The 24,841-nt window shown below is 41.5% G+C and overlaps 1 pseudogene; it reads right to left on the reverse strand.

The window, feature by feature from the left end:
• Nucleotides 1–21,148: 21,148 nt before the first annotated feature.
• Nucleotides 21,149–24,841, reverse strand: part of LOC127214749 (sodium- and chloride-dependent transporter XTRP3-like) — a 107,792-nt pseudogene continuing 104,099 nt past the window's right edge.

Genomic DNA, 24,841 nt, shown 5'->3' on the forward strand with positions numbered 1-24,841 from the left:
CACAAATTGAACTTTCTTGAAGTTAAGAATTCTCTCCAACAGAGATACACTTAAAATGGGCCAGAAGGCAACACAGTAAGAAATGAAATAGTTGGTATATAAAGCAGACATAGGGCCATTAGCCAAGTAGGGAAACAAATGCAAATCAGTAGAAAAAGACAGCCCAGTATAAACCTATCAAAGGCTCAGGCAGACATTTTCAGAAACCCCGTTACTCTTTTGATGGCCCAGTAAGCAAGTGAACAGGGTTTGCAGACTTGTCAGTTGTCAGGGAAATCAACAGGCAAGGAAACATCAATGCACAGTCATAAGTCTACACAAAAGTCTAAAACTGGAGCAGGCAGTGCAAAGTAAAATAAAGCAGGTCACTTGCTTGGCTCCTACAAATTGTCTCCTGACTTCAACTCATTCTGTAGCTCCTGCCCCCAATAAATGCTTTTTAAAAACACACACACACAAGCAAAAAGCACACATACACAAACACACACACAGAGAGAGAAGAGAGAGAGAGAGAGAGAGAGGAACATGCTACAATGTACACACTAGTTCTGTTCTGTAGCTTTAAGCTGGAATGCCTAAATATCCATCAGCAATAGACTGGAACTAAGCATGGGGGAAACAGACAGGGGTGGGGTGGGGAAACGTATAATCTAGGCATAAATAGCCTGAGTGCCTTCTGCTCTTTGTACCTGCTTTCTTTACTGTTTGAAGGTGAAAAGTTCTAGGATAGAGTGGTTTAAGCTTGTGGGGGTGGAGTAGCAGAGATTTCTTTTGTTTTCTATTGCAAATGAAACAGTCAGAGGTATTAAATGACTTGCCCCAAGTCAGAGAACTTAACCAGTGGTGGGTGGAACACAGACCCAAAGCCATAGTCCTAACCCACATGACCTGTCGAGCCTACATGACCCAAAATGGATGACATTCCCCTATATATGGAGTTCGGGTGGGGGGATGGGAGGGGAGGGTGATTAGGGTGCATGTGAGAGGGCAGAGAGGGGAAAAAGGGAGGGAGGGAGAGAGGGAGGGGACTGGAATTGACACATGTAAATAATCAATTAAATAAAAAAATGCTTTGACTCCAAATTTAAGGTCAAGGACAAGTTACTGAGCAAAAGGATTTCTATTTTGTTTCCACAAAAAATGAAAAGCTGTGGATTCACTTGAACTAATGTGGTTTGATCAAGCCAGACTGCCTAAAACAGAGTACCAGGTGATCCTACATTCAAAACAGCTGGACAATGCAGACTTACAGACTACAGCCAGGATTTATGCAACTTCTTAGAATCCCCTAAGACAGCACCCCTTACCAGCAGGAAGTAGTTTGGAAAGAACGATGTCCAAATTCCCAATATTGTCTATACATGTTTGTTTTTCATTTAAATGAACTTGTTTATAAAAATAAATAAATAGATAGATAAAAATTTAAATATATTATTATGCTCTATAAAACAGAAATATTATGTAAAGAGTGAATACGGTAACTTCCTTCCACTTTTGTCATATATATCTCTCCTCCAACTAGAAGATGCTTCCATTGCATTGCTAAACTCCCCAACATATTCCTCTGTCTTAGGTCCCCTGGCTCCCAATCACTCTGAACTGACACAAAAGAGATTTGGCTTACCATGTAACTCACTACAAAGGGCCTCAATTCTTCCTGAAGATGGATATTATTGTTCATTTGCTACAGCAGTTAGCAATGAAACACAAACAAGAAACTCAATGAGGCCACCTGGAGTTCATTGTTGGAGGGGAAAGAAGGGTGGTGAAAAATTGTTAACACAGAGCAAAGAGGGGAGAGGAAAGAGGTATCATGAGTGGCCATGTTGAGGCATGCATGTCCTGCCCATAGTTTAGGGGCAAGGTCAGCACAATGCAAAGATTGCAACATATATGCTTTTGATAAGCTGTCTCAAAAGGCTTCCTCCTCTTCAGTAATAACCCTATCAGAATTTCACTGTATAAAAAATGGTTGGTAAAGGTCTGGAGCCAATCGGAATAAAGCAAAACTCAACACAACAAAACTAACTAGGATGTTAAAACTCACATAAATTCAAATTTTACAGAAGATCTCTAAATAATCAAAATCAGGAAGAACCTGTACTATGCCAGTAAGAATGACTAAATATTATTCTTTCTATTTATCATTATGTTTGCTCATGATGTGCATTTGAGGAATGCAGATGCTATAAGATATATCTTCTGTGGATATGTTCTGGTGATTGAGCTCATGTCTTCAGGCATATATCCTTGGAGGTGCAGATGCCTATACCTACTAAGTTTCCCATACAAGCCCCTAAATATCTGTATGCCTGCTGCCTCAAATAAGGCAGCAACACCCGTGCCTCTTGTTCTCACTGCAGAAAGATCAGTGCCATTTAATTTACCTGATATGATTATTCAAACCTCAGGGATTTGTAATAACTATTCCTCATGTATCCCAAATGGTTTTATATTTCCCAAAGGTGAAAATTTAATCCAGCCTCAGGAGGCAGGAGGCATGTAAATGTTTGAGTTCAGAATCAGACTGGTCCTAGAATAAATGCCAGGGACAGGCACTGCTATACAGAGAAACGTAGTTTCAAAAGCAACATATCTTTCATGGGGCTATAATTCAAACAGTGGTATGTGTTTAGTCATTGTATCCTTGTCTTTTTTTCCACAGGAATTCCTTGAAAACACAGAATAGCTATGTGACATTGAGGTACTTGTTTGTGAGAATTAAGAAAAATCCAATAAAGTTTAAGCTGTGCTTATGTACACTGTTTTTTTATGTAAGTTGCATGAAAAATTAAAATTGTTTCAGAGGTTAATTTGTATAAATTAATGTATTTACCATTCACTTTTTCTAGAAGCGTTGACAATGTTCTTTAATAGTAAATTCTTCCCAAAAGTAGCCTGAAATATAAGACCAGAATATATATCATATATTAATTGGAAATAGTACAGAATGTAATTAATATATTAAAAAATTCTAAGAACTATGCCTTATTCAACTAATTTTGTCTTTACTCAGTGAAATTAGACAATAGTATCAATAGCAAGGATACCTGTCCCCTTATTTTCAAGCAAGAAGGAAAATGCAATCTTATCTTTAACGGTGACCAAGTGGGCAGCATCACATACTTGTAGACCATTTTCTGGGCGTATTAACCAAAGCCCACTCTTCCTGAGTTAATTGTGTGCACATCATCATAGGTCACTGCATCTAAAAATATCCCATACATGTGTGGAAGAGTAAGTGTGATACTCACATTAGAAATGTCTTCTTCTTTTCCAATATAGTTATAAAATCCTGGTACTTCTCCCCACTTACATCATGACATGGTCTTCATGCTGTATTCGCCTAGTCATTTTGGTGGGAAATGAATGGGAGTTAAACATGCACCATTTCTTGGCTCTTCAAATTGCTTATAGCCCTAAAAGAAATCACAATGAAGAGTCATAAAGGGAGGAGAAAAGCTTGCAGAACAACACCACTGAGAGCTCATCTGAGAAACTATATCATAGGCCCAGCCTATCACAGCAATACCCCAGACCCTGGTAGTAACTTCTGTCTTTGTGAGGTTTGTATTGTTGTGAAGAGACAACACAGGCCCTGACAACTTTTAAAACAAAACAAGAACAAACAATAAAATCATTTCATTGAGGAGTCTCCAGTTAAAATATCAGAGGTTCAATTAATCATCATTATGGCAGCATACAGGCAGCTAAGGTTCTGCGAAGTTATAGTCCCAAAAGCTTAAGCAGTGGCAACAGGAAGTTGACTAATAACACTGTGCAACACCCTGAAAGATAAGAAACTCTCAATTGTGCAACCCATGGGAGTCATGCTTCATCTAACAGTGAAAAGCCAACTCTAAGAAAAAAAAAAAAAAGGTACACTTCCTCCACTGTCACTCTTATGAATCTAGACTGTGGACTGAGAGCTGTAAAAACTACATGGCACCAAAATGGACTCCCTGAATGTGGGTGACATTTATGTGACTGATATACTGAGGGGCCCCTGTCAGTGAAATCAGGATCCATCCAGGTCATGAACTGGCTTTTTCGAGACCACTACCTGTGGTGGGATAATTTAATTTCTTGATCCATGATGGAGTGCCTTACTGCTTTCTCAGCTTGGTTTGTCAGAGTTAATGAGCCTTCTTGAAAATAGGGTCTTTTCCCGCTGAGGAGTAGATGGGGACCGAAAAGAAAAGATGTGCTAGATTAGGCCTTGCCTAGTATCTAACAACCAACCCTCCTTCATCCACCCCAGTTTTGAGATCACAGTGTCTAATGTCATGCATAGGCTTCTCAAATTTTAGGAAGTTTACAGATAGAAAGCCTAACTATACAGAAAAATTTTAAAATTAACTCTTTAAAGAAACAACAAAATTGTTTTGAACATCACAAAATTTAAGCCTAAACATATAACATTTCTTTTTTATAAAAGCCCCCTTACATTTAAGGTAGCTATGTATGAGAGTGTAAAACTTATAATTGTAGCACTTGGAGAGTATATGCAGAGTGACTGCTAATACCTCAAGCTAGCCTTAATACAAAGCAAGACCCTGCCTCAAAACAAATAAATATAGATAAAAAAACTTAAATGTAACCATCATGCTTAAAATTATTAGAAAATTACAAACCAGTGGGATGGTTTGCCATGTATCAACATTCATAAACTTGAGACAGGGGTCACAAGTTAAAGGCCAGAAAGGACTGCATTGCTAAGACCTATCTTGAAAAAAGAACAAATAAGATGAAAATAAACAAAACATATATTTACTTCACCACAGTTAAAAAAGAAGAAAATCATATCTTACCATTCTGGCTGCTTCTGTTGCTGTGCTAAAACATGACCAAACACAAAACTGAGGCCGAAAGAACTATAGCTTACACTCCAGGTCACTGTCCCTAATGAGAATTACAGCAGTGACTCAAGCAGGACAGTGGGAAGAAACTGTGGAGGAATGCAGTTGTCAGCTCATCTCTGGTTCTCTCACTTGCTCACAGTACCTTCTTTATGCAGCACAGTTCAACCTGGTTCACCCCTATGTTGATCAACATAATCACACAGATGTAACCAAAGCACAATGGATGAAAACTCAGCCATTAAATTGACAACTAATGTGAATTACAGCATATTGTAAATTTTCAGATGTCCAAAAGACCCCAATACTAATTTGCAGCCTACAATGACATACTTCTGTGGTAATTGTCTATAACATTCTGCCTTTAAGTAACTGTAATATTTTTAAATATGTATTTACCACTCTGGAGCTCTAGCGAGGAAACCTGTTATGCTCCTTCATGCTGATAGTTTTTCCTACACATTTCAGGACACAGGACAACCTCATGTCATACTTGAGCAAGTGGGCCAGTGGACAGAGGTATTTAAACTAACAAAATATTTATGCCATACAGTCCTTCCTGTAAGCTGTTTATAAAGGTTAATCCTCTATTATCAAAGGAGAATTCTGTACCTCTTTGTCCTTTACAGGTGTAAGTCTAACCGACTAAGTTAAAACCAGTTACAGTCAGGCTGCAGGGCTCTGAGTAAAGCATCCCTCCACAGACTCTCACCTTTTATCCACTTTTCCAGACACATTAATTAATTACAGGGATAAACCATCACTCAGTCACCTATGTGTTTAAGGCAAGTAACTAAACACAAATTTTGTATACTAAGGTATGCTGAACAGTAAGACAGCCCTCAAATGCTTAGAGATCTAGAGAATAAGGCATTTAAAATGTTTAATTAAAAGCTCTCATAACAGAAAGACAGGCCAGCTGCTGGCAACACACATTTCCTCCAAGACACTGATGAAGCTCCACCCACAAAAGTTGCAACACTAGCTACTGAGCAATACTGCCTTTCATCTCAACTGCTGCCAAGGGTTCTAAGGACCATGGACAAGCTGGCAGCTGACTTTCTCCACGTTGCTTGGGCCAATGGTAGGTAAGTCTTCCAAGCTTCCTAATCCACATGTCTCATGCCATCAGCAGAAGGCAGACATCCTTAAAACCTCTGACTTCAACAACCGTGGAGGACCTAGGGAGTAGCTGTCTATGCCACCAATAAAACTCACTAAATTTTTTGATCTTCCCTCTTTCTCTGGAAGGGATGGGCAGAAGGAAAACACTGTCCTTGTTGCTTCTTTTAACTCAAGAGGTTGAGAGGAAAAGATGCTTATGGGGCTGGGCAATAACTGCTCGCTCACCTTGCCTTGGTGGAAGGCCGAATAACACTGCTGTTTCTCACCTTAGAAACAGCACTGGTGCAGGTCTCCAGTGAGACCACATTTTCTGTGAAAGGGTAGCCTAGCTCAGTCCCATTTGGGTAAGTGGAGGCCCCCAGTTCTTTGCTTTGGTTTAAAAGAACCCAAACTGGAGGAAGGGCTGTGTCACACAAACAAGTTCTCAGGTACGACTCTCACCAAGTCCAGTACATAAAGCAAGATCAGCATTAAGAGGAGAAACTAGCAAGTGTCCTGAACAATCTCAGCTCTAGAAGGTGAACCCAAGTCTGGTCGTCCAAAATTATCTTTCATTATATAAACTTTAGGGTCAGACTGGACTTCAATAGTCCATCTCTTGGAAACAAGTAAAACAAATATCAGAGGCAGCAAGGAAGGTTTCCCAGGGACACAGGCAATCACTTCACCAGAAAGAAAAGAACAGGTGATGTGGCCCTTTGTTGTTGAAGCAAAGCTTTGCTCCCCAATGCCCTCACCACTAGCAGGATGCCAGGAATTGTCAGCATTCCACCTTTCTGCCTTCAATTCAAAGGACATTCCACAGCCTCATACAGGCTCCCCTCAAGACCTGTACCAGCTCTTCATCATCCATTTGAATATCTCATCCTGCAGGTATCTCACCTGCCCCTATGTCTATTGGAGATGCTGCTAGTGTCTTTTCCTCGGTGGGAACCTAAAATACAATTTTATCCTTATTCTGAGATTTAATGGATGAAATTTTTATATTTCTATGCAACAGACTCATTAGATTTTGCAGGTTTATCATTATCTCCATACACACAGAGAGGATCCTGCAGGACACTCTAGAATAGCAGTTCTCAACATCTTTGTATGGACCATTTTGGGTGTTCAAATGACACTCTCAATGGGGTTGCCTATGACCATTAAAAAACACTGACATTTGTGTAGCATTCACAACTTGAATATTTACGATTGTGAAGTAGTAACAAATTATGTTATGGTTTGGGATCGGCATGCCAGGAAGAAGGGAAGCATTATGAAGTTTGACAAACTCTGTTGTAGAATTACATTGGAAGAGCCTCAAGGAGGGCTCTGTGGATGAATTCATTCTGCCCAGCAGAGATTCCAAGGGTTGCTTCAAGTGAGGAAAAGAATTCTCAAGGCAGGGTGGGCATTATTTCCCTGGTTTGAGTGGGAGCATTTACACCTTCTAACATTTTAAAAAACACATTTATTTTATTATGTGCATTGATATATTGTCTCTGATTTGACTTATGAAATAAAGAAAGGTAGAAAAAAGAAAGACTGACTTTGGAATCCAGGAATCCGAATTTCTTCACATACTAAACCAAGTTCAAACAAGCACCTCAACTTGTTTGTTCTGTTGTGAGCATACACTACTAGACTAGTTCAGCTGTCCAGCAATTCAGGAAGTTTCATCTGAACCCCAGGCCAAGCTCCCTTTGATCTTCTTCATTTATTTTTGATTTTTACCTTTATGAAGGCCAGGTTAATTATTTATCTCTAGTTATTTTTGATTGTGTAGGGAGGTTGGAGGATCTGGATTTCCAGGGAGTGAGCAGACAAAAACACAAAGGGGTTAAGTAATTAAAAATTAAATGGCTAGATAGAAAGACTTGAAAGGCAAAATTACTGGGCAGTGCACATGAAACAGCACTGAAGAAGCTGTGTGAGTTTGAGTTCAATGGAGCCTCAGGTCAGTAAACCTGCATAGAGAAGCCTCATCATGAAAGAGCAAAAGAAATTAAGGAGAAGAAGAAGTAATAGAAGAAGATGATGAGAAAGATAAAGAACAAAAAGAAGTCAAAGTGGGAGAAGAAGGAGGAAAGGAAGAAGTTGATGTGGTAGAAGAAAGAAAGCAAGGAAGAAACGAGAAAGAAGAAAACCCAGTATGGAGCAGGAAATGTCCCCACATGCCTGGAATGTAACCACTCTGGTGGCAAGAGGACCTATGAGTTCATGGCCAGCATGGTCTACAGACTGAGTGCTGGGACAGTCAGAGCTACACAGTAAAATCATAGCTTGAAAAATTGAAATCTATCTTTTTGCACTAAATCTAACTCTAAATCTGAACATTTTCATGCTCAAACTGAGTAGGCCCGTTGGCAGGGAGGTAGATGAGATGCACACACACACACACACACACACACACACACACACACACAAACACTCACACACACACTAAATGATATATCAAAAACAAATAAATGACAATAGTTCAGTGAAAATCTAGAGAGTGACAAGGGGACTAACAGGATTTCAATGATTTTAAAATTCACAATGTATCCATGATTACAAGTACAAGAGAATTAGGGCCAAGCTTTGTTAAGCCCCTGCAGCAAGAAAGGTCCCTTTGCTCTTTGACAGAGCTGGACTTTCATGCATAGCTTGCCCTGCCTCTGCTGTATAGTGAGAGCAACAACATTAGTAGAGGGGTAAACTAATTTGAAGTAGCTCAATGCTTTCATATCTGTTCTCAAAAAGAAGACCTGCTCCATGTACTAGAGTACAGATAAAGGGACACGACCTGTCTTAAAAAACAAGTGAAAATATCAAGTAAACAAAATAAAATTTAATTTTCCTCAAAAACCTGAAAAGAACTGAATTCCTATCAGCAATGCAGGCTTTCCCTCGTCAACAAATGTTTAACTGGAAAGTGTGGCACATGCATACCTGAGTATGCCAGTGGAGATTGGTGCATAGTGTTTCTGAGGCAGAGGCAGAGAGTCTGGTTGATTTCCAACTTCATTTCTGCCTGGCCTACAAAATGAGATTCAAGACAGCTCTAAAGGTACAAAGACAAAAAAACCAGTTTCAAAAAGTAATGAAAGGAAGAAGGAAGGAAGGGAGAGACAGTGGAGGAAATGTAAATATGGAGACAAATAATACAAAAACAAACAAAAAACAAAACCAAAAACAAACAAACATCAAGACAAAAAAGGTCACACAGTCCCTAAAGCAGAACACCAACTGATTCCTGAGTATTTTTCTGCTGCTATTGTTCTCAGGTCTCATATATTCAAAAAAAAAAGTAACAAAATTCCAACTTTTAGTGACAGATGATCAATCAAGCCTCTGTTCTCAAAAATCTGAAAGTGGAGATTTGTCAGCTCACCAGGACATCAGTCTGAGTTCTAGAAAAGAAATGGCAATAAAGAGAAATGGAAAGAAAAAAAAAAAAAAAAAAAAAAAAAAAAAAAAAAGGACAGATAGTCTCTCCACTACTAAGCCATCTCCCAGGCCTTTTCTTGTTTTTTTTGTTTTTATTTTTTTTTTCTTTATTTTAAGTTTCATATATTTTACTTCTGCTGGAATTGAAGCCTCGTCCTTAAATTTTCACTCTATCTTTCTCTACTTTCCTCTATTAATATCACTATGAGTACAACAGAATGATTGGCTAGGTTATTTGAAAGTTGGCTTGATTCTGTGTAATGCTTTGGTTATGTAGCACCAATTGTAAAGGCTATAACCCCAGTGAAAACAGCTTGCCCTTTCTTGACATACTCTGCTTATAAGTTGAAATCCTCGTAAAAGTTCTTTTTGCACTGGCAGGTGGTACTCAGATTTCACTGATTTTAATCATGTGCATGGCTAAACCACATGCATAATCTAAAAACTGATAATTCCAAGATCCATGGAGAAAATAATTACAGCTGATGCTTTAACACAGCAGTGTGTGAAAGAGAGAGAACAAGAAGCCTAATGCTAACACCATGTGGATTTGGCTGAGGGGATGGAGTTGTGGGAAGAAGGGAAACTGTGGTCAGAACACTTTGTATGAAATCAAACCTGAAGGATGTACAGAAAGAAGTGATAAAGCATTCCCACCATACTCCCTCTCCCCCAAAACCAAAATAAAATAAAAACTGTGGGGTTGTGTCACACATCATAAATCCCAGCCCTTGGGAGGCAGAGCCAAACTGATTTCTGTGTGGTTGAAGCCATTCTGGTATCAAGAGTGAGTTCCAGGACAGTCTGCAAAGATGCATAGAATCCATTTGGCCAAACAATCAAAATAAACAATAAAATGAAATAAAATAAAAAGAAAAGACAAGGGAGCAGAAATCTCTGACTGTAAGTGATTCGTTTCTTTATATCCAACCGCACTCAGCTAGCAATGGCACTGTGATGACCCAGGTGAGGATATATAGGGTATTGATTTTATGCAAAGTGGGCTCCAGCTGTATGCTTATGAAAAGCCATCATCAATACTTGGTTGACTTTCCAGTGAATACAGCAACTCTCAGTCCTCCCTGAATGGTCCAGGTTCAGCAAAGAGGAATATAATCCCACACTTCCAAAGAAAACCATGTCCTAGTTAGACTATCCATTGATTTACCCTCATGAGAGGAGAAGAGAGGCATTAATTTGTAAAAGGAAGGCAGCAGGAGCCACAAGTATGATGAGGATGTTGATGAATAACAACTCTGGTTCCCTAAAAACAAGTACAATATATACTTAAATGGTTCATTCACATTCCTCAGAGATAATACCTTGCCCACTGAGATGATGTTACTTGGATATCTATCATTCAAGAATGTTTGTCTTCCTGACAGAGAACATTCTTTCTGGAAGATCAACTCTCACAGATGTCTTCTGGCACGTGTTGGAAGGAGGTAAAGGAGCCATGAGAGTAAGAGGGAACACGGGAGTATAATGCTAAAAATCACAAGGCCAGCACAGTTGTTTGAGAAATTCTAGCAGTGATGGGCCACTTGCAAACTACCCTGCCTACTTTGGTTTTCATTTCTACAACTTTGCGTTAGTTAACTCAACGAGATACCGAGATGGAGCGCAATCATATTTTGTACTTTTCAAGGTCCTTTTTGTTCTTTGTAGTTTCCTAGTGAGAACGAAAAACCAATTTTCACGTGAAAAATTGTGAGGAGGCACTCATATTGAGAAAGCACATCTTACGTGTAAAGGAAAACACCACCCAGGTTTAGATTCCTATTGTGTGTGAGGGGAAAGAAAAAGAAAATAGGAGAGAAGAAATGGGAGTTTACAGAAAAAGGAAAAGGGACAAAAGGAGAACACACTATGGTCTGTTGGTGACATTGGCCTTCAATCCCATCAGCAGTAGGGAGGCAAACAAAAATTGATCTGTTTGGATTGCAAGCCTGCTTTATTACAGAGAGTGTTCTAGGACAGTTTCCAAAGGAAAGAGGTAATGTTGTCTCAAAAATAATCATAGTAAAGATAATGATGATAATAGTAATAATGATTTAAAAGTTAAATGGTCCTATATTGATTTTATGCATGAGTATTCTGTCTGCAGGTATGCCCCTTTACCTAAAGAGGGCACTACATGCTACCAAGAATTTATAGTCTATGATCCTGGGCCCTATTCTTTAATATTTGTGTGTGTGTGTGTGTGTGTTGTGTGTGTGTGCGTGTGTGCGTGTGTGGGTGTGTGTGTGTGTGAGTGTGTGTGTAAATTGGTAGAAGACTATGCACTTGTATGATACAGCAGAAGACAATGGAATGGGGTGTGTATGCACAATGCTTCCAAACCCTGTGTGCCTGGGGGACCGGCAATATAAGCTCCATGCCAACCGGTTCTCTGATTTTACTTATGAAATAAATAAAGGTGGACAAAGAAAGATTCACTTTGGAATCAGAATCTGTGTTTCTTCACATACTAACCCAAGTTCAAACAAGCACCACAACTTGTTTGTTCTGTGTAAGCATACACTACTAGACTAGTTCAGCTGTCCAGCAATTCAGGAAGTTTCATCTGAACCCCAGGCCAAGCTCCCTTTGATCTGCTTCATTTATTTTTGATTTTACCTGTATGAAGGCCAGGTTAATTATTTATCTCTAGTTATTTTTGATTGTTTAGGGAGGTCTGAGGATCTGGATTTACATGAGTGCACAGACAAAGACAAAGTGGTACGTAATTAAAAAATTAAATGTCTAGATAGAAAGAATTGAAAGGCAAAATTACTGGTCAGTGGCCATGAAACAGCACTGAAGAAGCTGTGTGAGTTTGAGTTCAACGCAGACTCAGGTCAGTAAACCTGCATAGAGAAGCCTCATCATGAAAGAGCAAAAGAAACTAAGGATAAGAGGAAGTAAAAGAAGAAGGTGATGAGAAAGACAAAACAAAAAGAAGTCACAGTGGGAGAAGAAGGAGGAAAGGAAGAAGTTGATGTGGTAGAAGAAAGAAAGCAAGGAAGAAAGGAAGAAAGAAGAAAACGCAGTATGGAGCAGGAAATGTCCCCACATGTCTAGAATGTAACCACTCTATTGGCAGGAGGACCTATGAGTTCATGGCCAGCCTGGTCTACAGACTGAGTGCTGGGACAGTCAGAGCTACACAGTAAAATCATAGCTTGAAAAATTGAAAGCTGTCTTTTTGCACTAAATCTAACTATAAATCTGAACATTTTCATGCTCAAACTGAGTAGGCACGTTGGCAAGGAGGCAGATGAGATGCACACACACACACACACACACACACACACACACACACACACACTAAATGATAAATCAAAAACAAACAAATGACAAGAGTTCAGTGAAAATCTAGAGAGTGACAAGGGGACTATCAGGATTTCAATGATTTTAAAATTCACAATGTATCCATGATTACAAGTACAAGAGAATTAGGGCCAAGCTTTGTTAAGCCCTGAAGCAAGAAAGGTCCCCTTTGCTCTTTGACAGAGCTGGACTTTTATGCATGGCTTGCCCTGTCTCTGCTGTATAGTGAGAGCAACAACATTAGTAGAGGTAAACTAATTTGAAGTAGCTCAATGCTTTCATATCTGTTCTCAGAAAAAAGACCTGCTCCATGTAGTGGAGGACAGATGAAGGGACAGAACATGTCTTAAAAAAACAAAAAATAACACACTTCCAAAGCTAACCATATCTAAGTTAGACTATCCATTTGATTTATCCTCAGGAAAGCAGAGGCATTAATTTGTAAAATGAAGGCAGCAGGAGCCACATGTATGATGATGATGTTGATGAGCAACATCAACTCTGTTCCCCAAAAACAAGTACAATATATACTAAAATGGTTCTTTCCCATTCCCCAGAGATAATATCTTACCAACTGAGATGATGTTACTTGGATATCTATCATTCAAGAATGTTTGCCTTCCTAACAGACATCACACTCCCTAGAAGATAAAGACCTACAGATATCTTGTGGCACGTGTTGGAAGGAGGTATAGGAGCCATGGATCTTAAGGGTGGACAAGGGATTTTAATGCTAATATTCACAAGGCCAGCATAGTTATTTGACAAATTCCAGCAATGATGGAACACATTCGTCTTTTCTACCTACTTTGGTTTTCATTTCCAGGTCTTTCGGTTAGTTAACTCAACAAGATACTAAGATGCACCCAATCATGATATACTTTTCAATACCCCTTTTTGTTTTTTTTGTTTTGTTTTGTTTTTTTGTTGTTGTTTCCTAGTGAGAACTTAAACCATTTTTCACATTAAGAATTGTGAGGAGGTTCTCATATTGAGAAAGCACAGTCTTACATGAAAATGAATTTACCACCCAGGTTTAGATTCCTATTGAGAGTGAGGAGAAAGAAAAAGAAAATAAGAGAGAAGAAATGTGAGTTTATATTCCAGGAAAAGGGAAAAATGTAAGTATAGACTAGGCAATGGTGATATTGTCCTTCAATCCCATCAGCACTAGGGAGGCAAACAAAACTTGATCTGTTTGTATTCCAAGCCTGTTTTATTACAGAGAGTGTTTTAGGACAATCTCCAAAGGAAAAAGGAAATGTTTGTCTCAAAAATAATCAGAGTAATGATAATAATATTAATGGGCCAGCAAAAAAGCAGGCAGGATAATGGGGAAAAATATTCTACATCCAACTGAGGCAAACCAATTTTTGCAGATGCTAGCTACAAAGAACAGCACTACCCCAGCAATGCCCCTGTCTCCATCTTCCCTACTCAGGCAAGCTGATCCTTCTTTGCCTATATCTGCCAATGGTAACAGCTTGTTTAACACCTGACCCTGTGCTGCTGAAAATTCACATGAGCTTCCCAGGTCGGTTATCTTAGTGCTGGAGGCTCAGGACCAGATAAACTGGAAGTCTCCCTTTAGCTTCAAGGATTGATAGTAACTTCACTGGGAATGCAAGCCTGGGCCTCAGGAATGTTTAAGATTTCAGCAGCCCTGCTGGACTTTGGTGATACATCCCTTTAATCCTAGCACTAGGAGACAGAGGCAGGCAGATCTCTGCGAGTTCAAGGCAAGCCTGGTATACTTCACAAGTGCTGGGACAGGCTCCAAAGCTACACAGAGAACCCCTATCTCGAAAAGCAAAAAAAAAAAAAAAAAAAAAGGTTTCCAGCAACCTTGACCCACAGCCCTCATTTAAGTACTCTTGGCACTTTATTTGGATATAGACCTACCCAACAGCCCAGTACACCAGGGACATGGGGTGCCTACGGAACCGGATGGGGGTGGGGGGTGGAGGTGAATACAGGGTCATTTGTTCCAGCACCCCAGCTGTAACTATGTGAGTTCTGGGCAAATGGGTGCTAATACCCAACAAAGATTTCCTACTCAGAAGCTTGCCCTGCTAGATCACTCACAGGCTCCATTGGAATTTCAGGCAATCCCCACTTCAAATTCAAAAGCAGGCTCTGTTGTCTTCCTTCGAAGATGGAAAACTTCAGGAGTAGCTCAGGTTTTGCCTGTGGGCTAGAACAGTTCAGGAAAGAAGAAAAAAGCTGAGCAAAATCTTCCCTACCCAAGCCTACCACCAGGTGCTTATACTCAGCAATCCTAGCTCAAAGCCCAGCATGGGGCAATGAAGCAATCTACAGAGAGGAGGGGGGGAGGGAGGGCCACCCTACCACTCTTCCTCCTCCAAAGATTCTTGGTTCCTTGCAGTCTAAGTCTCTTGCTTTTGGAGTTGTGACTTACCCCTCTACCCTAATTATCACATGGATAGCCAAATGAGATCAATCACTTTGCACAGACAGACAGAAGCCCTTCTTTCCTTATTCTTGGTGGAGGTGGAAGCTGTCTGGGCTTCTCACCAAGATTACCCTGGTTGGAGATGGTTCCTTCACTTGAGGAGAGAGTGCTGCCACAGTCTGGACATGTCCACGTCCTCCTCCACAATTTTGAATCTCGTATATGACACTATGTAGAGGTCTTCTCGAATTACATATGGGAGACTCCAAGAAATGTAACAGGTGTAGGTAAAGTGAAAGCAATAGCTTTATCCCTTTGGAATGGGGGTGGGCCTAAGGCTGTGAGCCTTTACCTCCCTTTTCCCTCATTGGTACTGTTTAGATGCCCCCATCACATGCAAGCACACTCCCGCACCACCACCACCTTCCTACTATTTCTCCCTCACAACACCTCTCTAGGAACAGGAAATAGTCATTTCAGAGCCTGCTTTGCAGAGGGGAATCCTGCTCTTTAAACACTGGGGTTTTACTTTCAGGTTGATGTTGAAGGAGGCTGAGGCCTGTGAGTATTAGTCTTAGAGACACCTGGGAGCAGGAGCCATAGCCATGTTCCCCACAGCTGTTTGGAATTGTGCTCTAACACACAAAGGTCATAAGATAGTCTAATTTTAACTCAAAGTACCAAGTAGCAACTACAGCAGGTCTGGTATGGCTCACAGCAACTTGTCTTTGTGACAGCCTGCTTGCTCTAACCAACGTGGGAGTGTGGGCACCTCTGCCTAGCAACCTTTCCATCACTTACTCAAACTTCAAGGATGTAATCCAAGCAAAAGAGCTTTGCAATCTTTTTGTCATGAAAACAACAATACAACAACATAATATATTGAACCTCATTAGGTACCATATTTTATACACACACACACAAAAAAAAGGAAGGAAAGGAAGTAAAACACAGCTTCAACAACCCTGTGGTTAAGAACTCAGAGGAGGAACAGAAAGCTTTTTTGACTTCAAGTTAGGAAAGGCAAACTTTTTTTTTTTTAAGACAGCACAAAAGCACTGTCCGTGAAAGCAAAAGCAAAACCCAATCTTCCTTCTTCGCTGGGTTGTGGGCCAGCTCTTTAGGGGGTGACATCCACTAGTCCTATAATTCATACAGATTCCAGGAAGGTGAAGGTTTGAGATGTGAAGCACTCAGCTACTCAGACACTGCTGTCCATGCAAACTGCACTCACCTCTGCAGTACATCTGGAACAGGTGGTGGATGGGCCACACATTGCTCAGGCCCATGGCATAGGATATGCAGGTAAGCAAGAACTGCTGGGGTTGTCCCACTTTGGTTGCCCCTTCTCCACAACCTTAGGCTGGGCATACTTGGTTGGGCCAAGTCTTCCTGTGTGCTGGTCAGGGCATTCAGGGCTGCCCTTGGGCTGCAGCTCCTCATCTTCTGGCAGGGAGACCACATGCGCCAAGGGTGATTCCATCTTCTGAGACAACACTCAGGGTAGAATGGGCCCACTCCTGTGCTCTCTTCTGGATTCCAGTCCCTTGGGTTTCCTGTTGTTCAGCTTTCTGCACTGTCAGGCCCTGGTGTGAGTCTTCCCTGGTGGGTCGGTGCCTCCCTCGGCTTTAACCTCAGTGGTGGCCAGTTCACAGCCTCCCACTGACCTTTGGCCACATTCTTTTTTCTGTGTCATGACTCTCAAACTCCAGGATTTCTGGGCTCCTCATACTATTAAGGATTACTGAAAAATAGCTCATGAAGATACGATTGCGTCTGCTGGAGGCTGATGGTGAACTGGAAACTGCAGAAAGTCTCTGATCTATGTGCTTTTCAATTTCTATAGCATAAACGCTTCCATGATGGCACATCCTGAGCTACCAATAAGTGCAAAGGGACACTATTATTTTGGGTTCCCTCCCACCTTGCACTTACAGTCACATAGGTAGCCTCAGGAGAACAACTGACAAGGAATCATAAATCATGAGTTTTGAGCATTGTGTCTGATTTAAAATTTACACTTCACTCAGACCTTGGTCATAACTGTATTTAAAAATTATCTCAACAAAGGGGATGAATCTCAGTTCTCTGGGGTGTCCAGATTCCCAGTGCAGGTGACTCAGTCAGGCTTAGCCCCACCTGAGAGTTCTCAGGATGCAATTCTGGCTAATGGATGACTGCCGGTGGGTAGGAACTTCACTGTGCCTATCAGAAACACAATACAGAACATGATAAAGCCGATTCGCCAGAACTCCTGAGGGAAGGAGAGAAAGCAGGAATAGCTCTACGCAGGGTTCTATAGTCTTACCCTGCAAACTAAGGTTATACAATTTTTGAATCATTTGCTCATCCTGGTGAGTCCACTGTTAATGAATCATAAGAGTTTCTAGTTTCCCTGTATGAGAGAGTCCAAACTCCTTAGCACTGTTGGCAAGACCTTGAGAGTTTTTGTTTGTTTGTTTGTTTTGGGTTGTGTTGCAATTCTTGTCCTTTAAAAAAAGAAAGATTTTATTTTATTTCATATTCTACATATACATATGCATATGTACATACATACATACAAAATGTATATACATAATACATAGTTGGGACTGGGGTTGTGGATGGCTGTGAACCACCATCTGGGTGCTGGAGACTGGACCCATGGTCTCTACAAGAACAGCCAGAGCTTTTAGCTGTTGAGCCATTGCTGCAGCCTCCCCTTTTGAGATGGGGTTTAGCTAGGTTGATTGTTTAGGTCGGGTCTTTAGTCTCCCTGCTTCAGCCTCTCAAGTTGGTAGGTTACAGGTGCATCCCACCCTCCTGATTCATGTTGACGTCTAATTACCACTACATTATTTGAGATTTGATTTGAGGGAATTTCAGTGTGCTGATAAGAATGTAAATTCTACAGCTGTTATATGAGTAAGCTTTTAAACATTATAATTGATCTTTTATCATTCTACAGTGATCTTTCTTTCTCTTTTTACAGTAACAAAACAAAGCAAAGGTACGTCCCCATGGAGAAACTGGCATTTGACTGTATGTGGAGGAGCTCCTTGGCTGACCAGTTCAGCTTAGTGTCTTCTGACTCTACAATGTGTGAAAGGGAAATGAAATCTGTAGAAGCTATAATTTGAGACCCAACATTTTGTGGGCAAGCAATCTGAAGAGGGTATTCTGTGGAGATGTTGGGAACCCCAGTGATCACATGGCCTCTGGGATGATCATTTGACAGCTCTGAGTGTGATGGATAGGAAGGTAGGTGTAACAAATGCATTTTTAATTTAGGGGGCTCTTCGATCTAAAGTGGGTTTAGCGGGATGTAACCACAATGTGGATGGAAGAGTATCCTAACACAATCCAAGAATGTAGTCCTGTGAGAATTCTGAGTGCTGGGGCTGGAGATAAGGCTCGGTGGTTAAGAGTACTGGCTGCTCTTCCAGAGGACATGGGTTCAATTCCCAGCACCCACAAGGCAGCTCACAACCGTCTGTAATTCCAGCTCCAGGGGAATTGACACCCATGACAAAACAACAACGCACATAAAATTAAAAAAGAAAAAATGGAAAGGGGAAGAAACATTCTAAAGAAAGAAAAACAATTCTGAGTACCTGTGAGAAAACTTCCAAGAAAATAAAAGTCTCGTGACCTCAGTTTCTCCAAAACACCGAATTGTTCTTGGAGGATTATTCTTCTACACCCCTCCCAGGTGTATCATATAGGAGTGAGTTTTCTTCAGATTATTCATTCCAACTGGCTATTAGTACTTATTTATACACCTCTATAGAAATTCATGGGGTTTTTTTTCCATGTGCAGCCTGTTATTGTGATTATATTCAGTTTGAACTCATGAGAGCTTTACTCACATGATCTTTCTTAACGCTCAAAGTGGATATTGCCTGATGTTCTTAATAAAGTTGGCTGTTGTGTGAGACTTTATTCCCCCTTTTTAGGCTCCATTCTCCCAGGTTCCACTACCTTTAGATCGGTAAACTGAGGCACATCTGTATTTCATGATAGCATTACTTCACCTGTCTGATTTCCATAAGCACAACTGTTCTGTTGAGGTGACTCCCACTCATACCTAGAGATGTTCAACAGTGCATTTATATTTTTACAAGTTGTTCTGGATGTAAGTATGTCTAAACACACTGCATACTTTCCCCTCTCCTTCAATAGGCTCTGCCCAGGCTCTCAGATTTGATTGCACATTGTATTCACCCAAGAGCACCAGACTCACTCCCAAGATTTTCTGACAAAGGCTCCTTGAATCCAGTAGCATGGACACTGCAAATTTTCAATGCTCTGATGTGTCTAGAATGGCAGAGGTGATGGGCGCACTGAAAAAGAATAGAATAATGATAACATGACAATGTTCCTCTTTTCACCTTTGAGGGTACATGATTTTTGAGACCCTGTCAGTGACTGACCCTAGGAAGGCATGACAAGTGCAGAAAGGCAGTCACTATGCCTAGGTTGAGAGTAGGGGACAGACACTTAAGTGTTCAGGAATAGACTCTGATGTATTATCACAGGGTGTACCCACTGTTCGAGCCTAAAATCCATCTGATGAGAAAACCAGGAGTAAACACTTAGGTAAATAAATGCTGCTTCTCATATATTTAAGGACAGTGATCATTTTAAAATGAAAATAAGAAGGCAGCTATGATAGTGAACAATTTGTCCTGTGAGTTATTGTCCTCTGTTAAAGTCTCAACTGTTGGAAAGACATCATCACTATCTACCTTTTTGATATGTATATTATTTTAACTTATGTGTATGTGTTTTGTGTACATGTTCATGCTGGTGAAAACAAGGATAGAAAAGGATACAACAAGGATGTTTTATGATCTGGAACTTGGATTTTCAGACACTGTAGGCTTTCCAACGTGGATTCTGGGAACCTTATTTTGTTTCTCTGCAAATGTAGCAAGTGTTTAGCCAGAGAATTTTCTCTTTACTACCACCACCTGCCACATCAAAGACCTTTCCAGTGCCTACTTTTGTCATTGGGAAAAAGAGAGAAATAAAAGATCTCTCTGGTCGATGTTCCAAGTGATGTCTAAGTGTCTTCAGAGGTGTCTGCACAGATGGATCCAAAGAAGTCCTTCAATTCCATGAGCTCGGCTTGTTAGTACAGGGAGGGAACTCTCAGTCTGGATAACCTTGATCCACTTTATTATGATAAAAAAGAAAAGAAAACAGACAAATTGACATAATGGATGAATAACAGCCATTAATATGGAGTGTTTTCAGTTATACACTGCTCTGTGTGACTTATGTACATTTTAGAAAGCATTACTATACAGAGGTGAATGAAGGTGGCTGTGAGTGATGTTTGTAGAAAAGTTACAGTTCCTTGTACCCTTGTGGATCATCTGACCCTGAAACCCCAGGGATGGGAATGTCTGTTCAGATTCCTTGTACAGTTTAGCGTTGCCACAGCCCACTGTGAGGAACCTTTGCATTCCCAACATAACTCTCCCTTCGTGGACACTAAATCCCGGTAGTATTTACAGTGTAGTACAGTGTAGTAATACAAAAATTACACACTCACTGTGGCTTCAATGAGAAGAATTGTAATGTGTTGCCCTAGGTGCTTCAAAAACCTCTGACACTGGATGAAAAGCAATTAGTATCTTGTTTTCTTTTGAGAAAAAAAAAAAAAACAAAACCAAAAATAACAACAAAAAACAAACAAACATAAACCGAAGTGCTTGTTTGGCTCCTCAGGGTTATGGTCAAGTTTCTAACGACAGCTTACCTTGAATTCTAGGACTTCCTAGAGTCTAGGTGACAATGATCTTCAGTACTGGCCTTAACCCCTGACGACAAGAAGGCTACAAGTTGTAGTCTTCAGATGGCAAATAATGGAGGGAGTCTTCTAAGGGATGTGGTCCCCTCCCCAAGGTAGTCTTCTTTTTCTAAGCTCCCTAATCCTCTTTACAGATTCAGGAGGTCCCAGACCAGCACTCCAGCCAAGGTGTCGCCACCAGCAGGCAGCAACTGTGAAACAGATAGTGGCTGACTTCCATCCCTGGGAGGTCCATTCTTAGACCACTGGGGATGAACCTCCCCTCTTGAGGCAATTCCAGATGAAAATCCCCAGGGCCAGCAGGGTGATGCACATGGTAGATGAAGCCACCAGCAAACCGATGACAGCTGGTGCATGTGGGGGTAATCCTTGGTCACCAGCTGCCCCTGGGAGAAGAGATTGAGCATCAGGGGAAGGTCCCTCCTATCAAGTCCAAGAGAACTGTTCACCCAAGCCTTCTATGAAGGGGAAGAGGCTAAAGAGTGAAGACTGTGGTGTCTACTACCCTGCAATTCAGAGAAACCACGAAGAAAGGAAATTCTGACCTTTGCGAGCATATGTGAGAGAATGTGTGTGAAGCCTATCCAGGAATGCCATTGAAACAATTTTTCTAGTACCTTATTCTAGAGCCCTAAATGTTATGTAACCTTCAGCACAGACTAATGGTTTCTGTGGTGGTAGAAATGTTCTGTATAAATATGTACAGTGTGGCACACCAGAGGATACTGGTACTTCTAGGGAAAGGCCCACTGCGATGCTTTGGGGCATCTCTTGCTCTCTCCATGCATCATGGTTAAAAACTCATAGCCCACTTCTGCTGTGCTAAATTGAGCATCTGTGAAATACTCACATGGAGCCTTCTCACAGCACAGCAATAGTCCCCTGTGTTCTGAGTGACTGTGTGGTCTCTGCCTTATTCCCCCAGCCCTGCAGGAACATCGGGTACCTGAGTGCCATCCCAGGCTTGGTACTGCAGTGTCCCTGAGAGGATATAGTCACTCAGGTAGAAGACATAGAGGCTGATGATGAGTATTGGACTCACAAACGCCCACATGGCCTTCCAGTACCAGTTGAGGGAGCGGCAAGTCATGGCCTGAAGGTCACTTTCAAATCTGTTGGGAGCACAGAGAGAGACAGATTTATTCATGCTCTGGAGGGAGGGACTCTAGTTTGCATACCTTCTGCCCTTGGGAAGATGCTGTTCTGGTTTGATGTTTGAATGTGACCCCAACCCATCTGATCCTCTCTGGGGGAGCTATTGAGGTAAAGGGAAAGGGCTGAGGCTGCCTGAGGATGACCAATGAAGAACTGGTCATGAGACATCATCTCCCCGGTGTTGGCCTTCAGAGGTCCCAGGTGTGGACCAGAGGTTAGTTCCCAGAGAAGGTGGGGGAGGGGGTGCCAGCCCTCTCAGTCCACAGGGCTACGGTGAGATTCCCTCTGCCCTCCCACTCTGTCCATCAGTGATGGTTCCGAGTATACTCTACTGCCTCCTAGAGATGGTCACTATGTGCTTGGAAGGGCCTGGCCTTGGCATGGGAGAGCAGGCAGAGTTAGAGCAGGAACAAAGCTGCTAGGCTTAAACTCAAGACCACCCTCTGCCTTCTCATCGTGGATATATTCTATCATAATGGCTGAAAGTCTGGGAATGCTAAAGATAGCCCCTGAGACTGTGAGAAGTGGACTTAAATGTGGTGTGGGGCCCTAGATAAGGATTGGTTTGGGAAGAAACTACAATTTACATAGATGCTCTCACATGCCAGGCTCTGGTCATGTACCAGAGCAGATTAAGCCTCCAAGGTAGTAGTCAGAGATCCCTTATATACGGGGGTACCAGGGCTTAGTGTTGTCAGATAACTGCACAACATGGCAGAGTCAATATTTGACTCTTTCCAGGTTTTCTTCTGACTTCCTAAGGCTTTCCATGGTGCCTCTGAATTCATAGTAGCCCTTCCCACTGCCATACCATACAATATCAGCCACTGGGAGGCTCCCTCAGGAGAGGATTAAGTGCTGGATTGGGAGCTACATGCATTTGTACTGTGGACCACAGAGACCCAATTTCAGAAAAAAAAAAAAAAAAAAAAAACCAAGTGCTATCAGGCTTCGAGGAGCGGGGAAGAGGACACTTCCCCCATGATAGCTAGGACATGTGATCAGATGTGACATTATCTATCCTGGACATAGAGCCATCAGAGGCACAGGAGGGTTCTCATGATCCTGGCTGGGTGGCAAGATGTTGAAATTAAAAATGGGTCTCTGTGGTGCACATTACATGTGCATACAGCACCTAGAACAACTTACCCAAGTGGAACCGAGTATTACCCTAGCAGGAGCACAGCTACACCCCTGCAGCCTTTCTGGAGTTGTCTTAGAAGCACATGGCCCCTAATTAGACCCTTCCACTGATTGTCTTGCCTTTCGCCACTCTCCCATGCCCCGCCTCCACTGCCTGGTGTCCTGATCTGAAATGGCCTCCTTGGGCAGGTAGCTGGAGATGACCTTGCTGTCCGTCAGAGGGGTGAGGATGGCCGCTGTGTTTCCAAGCATGCTCCCAAAACCCATCATCAGCAGCATGAAGATGTAGAGAACTGACCAGAGCTGGGACACTTCCATGTTTTTAATGGCCTCAGTGTAGACGATGAAGGCCAGGCCCGTGCCCTGAACAGCCTGCTGATGATTAAAAGACACCAGATATACATGTGAGTCAGAGGGGACAAGAATGAAACACCATAGTTCGGATGTGGAATGTCTACCCTCCCTGTCTTGCTGCACTCTTCGAGGTGTGTAACTGTAACACCAAAAATAAAAACCCAGAGACAGATATTGTGGTTCAAGCTTCAAGCTGAGGTCAGAGAAGCAAAGCAGCTGAGCCACTAGGTCTTACATCTACCTCAGTCCAAAAGGGGGTGATCCTGTCTCCACAAGGACTCCAGCAAACCTCAGACTGCTGCCTATCCTCGGGGTGGCTAGAGATTAAATCTCACAATGCTGCCTGAGACACTGGATTCCTGTCTTTCATATGCCTCTCTAGAGCAGGGATTAAAGGCATGAGCTCTGTTAAATCTTTCAGACTGATTCACTCTAGTGTATCCCTGGGAGGTCTCGAACTCACAGAAATCCACCCAAAGGCATGTGGATACTGCCTGGCTAGCTAGTATGGTTTCTGGGATTAAAGGTATGTATCACCATTGCCTGACCTCTATAGCTTGTGGCTGGCTTTGCTTTCTGAATCCTCAGGCAAGCTTTGATAAGTCATAAGTAATATATCACCACATATAACTTTCAGAGCTGGGCTCTCACTGGAGAAAGTAGATCATTGGGTAAGTGTCTTGAGATTGTATAGCCCGCTGTCATTTCCTGTCTGTTCTTTGCTTCCTTGTCCATCAATAGTTAAAATCTTAGGCTCATGAGTCTATTGTCATGAATTGTACAATCCTTCTCCACCATGTTAGATTGTGCCTTTCAATCCAGAAATAAAATAAGTGCCTCACTCATGACCATGTTAGGTATTTGGTTATAGCAACACAATTTTGTATTGACTGATACAAAAATGAAATAAGCTAAATGGTATAAGCAAAGGGGGAATAGTAGGCTTCAGGAGCAGATGAGGATAACATGACACTGAACATTTTAAGTGAATATTAGATATCACACAACAATTATTTCACTATTATTAGCAGGAGCCATCAATTCTAAACAATGTCAGTGTTAAAATACACCCTACTGGGGTACTCTGAACTCACTTTCCTGCCCATGACTACCACCGAAAGCACCACATTGTAGACAATTGGAATCAATGACTTAAAAAAATAGTGTTTTCAATGATTAACATAATTATTGGTTTAAAATGTCACTGTAATGTTAATATTGAATTAGACATGGTTGAAGAGAGAATTAGTGGGCAGGGAGTTATTTCTC

This window comes from Phodopus roborovskii, unplaced genomic scaffold (assembly GCF_943737965.1).
Source record: "Phodopus roborovskii unplaced genomic scaffold, PHOROB, whole genome shotgun sequence".
NCBI lineage: Eukaryota > Metazoa > Chordata > Mammalia > Rodentia > Cricetidae > Phodopus > Phodopus roborovskii.